This window comes from Acyrthosiphon pisum, chromosome A1, assembly GCF_005508785.2.
Source record: "Acyrthosiphon pisum isolate AL4f chromosome A1, pea_aphid_22Mar2018_4r6ur, whole genome shotgun sequence".
Classification (NCBI taxonomy): domain Eukaryota; kingdom Metazoa; phylum Arthropoda; class Insecta; order Hemiptera; family Aphididae; genus Acyrthosiphon; species Acyrthosiphon pisum.
The window spans coordinates 120,699,226-120,702,965 of NC_042494.1; the positions used below are offsets into that span (position 1 = coordinate 120,699,226).

The 3,740-nt window shown below is 28.8% G+C and overlaps 1 long non-coding RNA gene across 1 annotated transcript in view; it reads right to left on the reverse strand.

Moving 5' to 3' along the window:
• Window positions 1–217: 217 nt before the first annotated feature.
• LOC103309697 overlaps window positions 218–3,740 on the reverse strand; it is a 22,139-nt gene continuing 18,616 nt past the window's right edge. The window contains exon 4 of the long non-coding RNA XR_001679695.2: window positions 218–716. This is a non-coding gene — a long non-coding RNA (uncharacterized LOC103309697). The remainder of the gene's footprint in view (window positions 717–3,740) is intronic.

Consider the following 3,740-nt stretch of genomic DNA (forward strand, 5'->3'; position numbering starts at 1 on the left):
GCAGTCAAAACATTGGTGTTTCCGACAAAACTTTAGTGTTATTTTGTAAGTGAAAAAAAAATGACAGTAGAGACTTGAAATTTTCAGTAAATATTTATATATTAGATTTTTATAGTCTTAAGAACTAATTATGTCTAAATTATGTCTATAATAATAGACATAATTTAATCAAAAAATAAATGTATTTGGTACCTTTACAATTTTTTTATATTTTTTATTAACCTAAAAAAAACATCAGCGACAATACGGTCATTAGTTGTTGCTGTTATATTAATTACAATTATTTTTTCTTATGTATACTCGTATTCTTAATTATAATATTTAAATTAAATCGAACAATTCAGATTTTCTTAAAAAAGTTAAAAATTGGTAGGTGGTGTCTGTGTTCGGTCTGAGTGCTGCATCTAGGGTGTTGGAGATGTTGAGTTTATTGAGTTCCTATGTGTACTGGAGGCATTCTGTAAGGATATGATTGACTGATGGTTCGGTAGGTACCACAGGTGGTGCACATTGGTTTTTTATCCTTTGCCATGAGATGTGTTAGTCGAGTATTCGGTGTGTCCGAGGCGGAGTTTATTATTACTTTTTCTCTTCTTATCGTTAGGGAGTTAGGCCAACTGAAGATGAAGTTTTTAATTTTTCTTAATTTAGTGATTTGTTCGAGCCAGTGTGTTTGCCATTTGATTTTAATCAGTTCTTTAATTTTGTTTTTTTATCTGCAAAAGTAGTAATATTTAATTTGGGGATATCTGTGTATTATATTGCTTTCTTTGCTTCTTAGTCTGCATTTTCGTTGCTTTCTATGTCATATTGTGGCTGTGCCCCAGAACCCAGATTAGTGATATTTTGATTCCTGTTTTACTTGCTTGGCTTATTTTTTGCTGTATAAGTTTTATTATATCTGTGGTGTTAGCCGTTAGGTGCCTATAGGTATTTTTGAGGCTCATGAGCGTGGAAAGTGAGTCTGACAGAATTATATTACTTTAACGGATGTTTCCATGGTCATGATTATGTATTATAATATGTTGAAATGTGTTCTATGCCGTTCTGAATTTAGCTTCGGCCGTGTATAGGTACTGTATATACTATATAGAACAGCTTTCAGAAAGTTTGAATCTGGTTATGAAATCTTCGTTAGTAATTGCTAATCCTACATCTTTTTCTGTTTTGGAGGAGTGTAGTAACAATTGGCATTTTTGTGTCCCTGAAGTATTTCATTTAAGTGATTCTTATATTTTTATTTAAAGGTAGTAATAGATATATAGCGTCATAGCGACTATGTATTACCCAAATGTAAAACAATTTAATACAAATTAGTACCTAAACATGAAAGAAATATCTTTATACCCCTATATCTCACTCCCTGTATCTTTATCAGTTATCTGATAAAATCGTTCCCACCTATAGGTAAAAATGTAAAATATATTTAAAATTAAATTAAAATAAACAAATTAGTCTATATGGAGGTAGATAATATACGTTACATCTAAAAACTAATTTAGGTAATTTGCACCATATGGAATTAGATGAAAGATAATTATGTAATCTACGCAATCTTGTACCTACATAAATAGTCATTTGTATTATTTTTCACCTTATCAAAAGTGTAATTTGTTTCATTTAAAAAAATAATTAATACCTAATAACTTTTTTTAATCTTATGAATGTGTATTTTAAATTATTCATCAATTAAGTTAATTTTAATAGATACATTTTAAGAAATTTATTGAAATTTGAAATGTACATTAAGTAAAATAAAATAAAACTTTATCTAATTGTAATTGTAACTTGTAGGTATACGTACCTACTTTGTGTATAAAAGAGTAATATTTCCGTTAGTAATAAAATATTTAAAATTCAATAATATTATAATTCATTGACCATTGTCCAATTTTTCGTGTTATTTAAATAGGTAATTTCATGTTATTTATTCATGTTATATGTGCCATAACTGATGTGAGCTCTGGAACTTCATCAGGCAAATTATAATAATTTAAATTGAAAGTGTTGCTCAAATTACCAAAATGTATTAGTATTTAGATCTTAGCTGTGGCACAAATTACATGATGTTTTGTACATTTTGGCGCATACATACGCACTTAAATGTACTCAAGACTTAAGTACATTAATACTTAGTATTAATACCGCAAATTAAAAGTAGGTAGGTACCTACTGAAATTTGCGCAAAATACCATCTCCCAAAAAATAGATGGATCATGTTTATGTTATACACTTATACCTACGACTTTTATACTTGAAGTCTTGAATCGATTTAAAAGTTACCTATAATCGAATCGAGTATCGACTAATCATTAATTAATAATTAGTAGGTAATCAGTATAGGTAACAGCTAACAAGTACAAGTAGATTTACTTATTATTTCATGAAACAATTATTAGTAGATACACGTACAGACATTCAAACTAAAATTTCCTTGAAATACGACTTAAATGCGTGTAATTTATTGTTTCAGTGATATTATTCAACTTTCATTTTAACGTTAAATGTTTGTGTTTTTAATATTATTTTGAATCAGATAGGTAATCGCGTTGTAGGGTTGGTCTAAAGAGGTGTTTCCCTTTAAAGGTGGCAATTATTTTCCCATTTCCTATATTCATGTATATTTGTGTTTTACAGAAACGATTTACCATTAAAGATTTCTCAGCGTGGAATAAAATTTAAACATATAAATGGTTTAAAATATACCAGCGACAGCTCTTTATCATGTATAAATAATTGCATTTTATCATAAAAATAAAAAATCATATATATATATATATATAATATTGTATTATTATTATTATTATTATTATGGATGTGTTACCTCCGCACTTATGTACCTATATATTTATACTTACGTGTGTGTGTTTATAATATACGACGTTTAGCATCCTAGCGATTTTGCAGCAGGACTGTTTAATATAATTAATATTGATCATTTATAGTCGTTAAATTCATCAGTGATGATAATGTTGTCATTAATATGCAACGACTCTTAGTGTTAAAGCTCTATCTATATTGCTCTCTCTTATTCTCTCCCTTAGCTCTACTCCCTATCCTATCTTAGTTATTCTCTATTCGTGCGTTTATATCGCACTAGCCACTATATGTACTAAGTATACAATATAATTTCTATAGGAAACGAATAGTCCACATTAATCAATATATTTTGTTTTATGTCGTTGACGTTTTGATTGAACTTTATTTCAAACATTTCAATGATATAGAACAGAGAAAACAATTTAAATTGCACACCTATACGTACAAATGGTTCAAAATGCAATGACGTACCTATACCTATACGGCTATATCTTCAGAATATTGATTATTAATTATTGATTATTAGATATTAAATGTAAGTCTATACTTATTTGAAATACAGTATAACCTGTCTTATGCGAACCCTTGATAAGACGGAATCCTATTCTGTACGGAAATTTTTTATGGTCCCGGCAGATTTCTATAGTTAAACATAGATTAAAATCTTGATAAAACGGAACCTGTTTAACGTGAAACGGAAAGCTTTTTTTTGGTCCCGTAAATCATATATACCTTTAACAAACAGAAAAACACATCATAAAATGAACAAAAATATTTTTGATGCCCACATTTATTTTGCTACTAAACAATTATTAAGGTCAGCGATTAAGAGGACGTGATACCCGCATGTGTTGTCTCCGTTTTACAAGTGCATAACATAGCAAATTATACTCAAAGCGGACCACGTGTAGCTCCGTTAG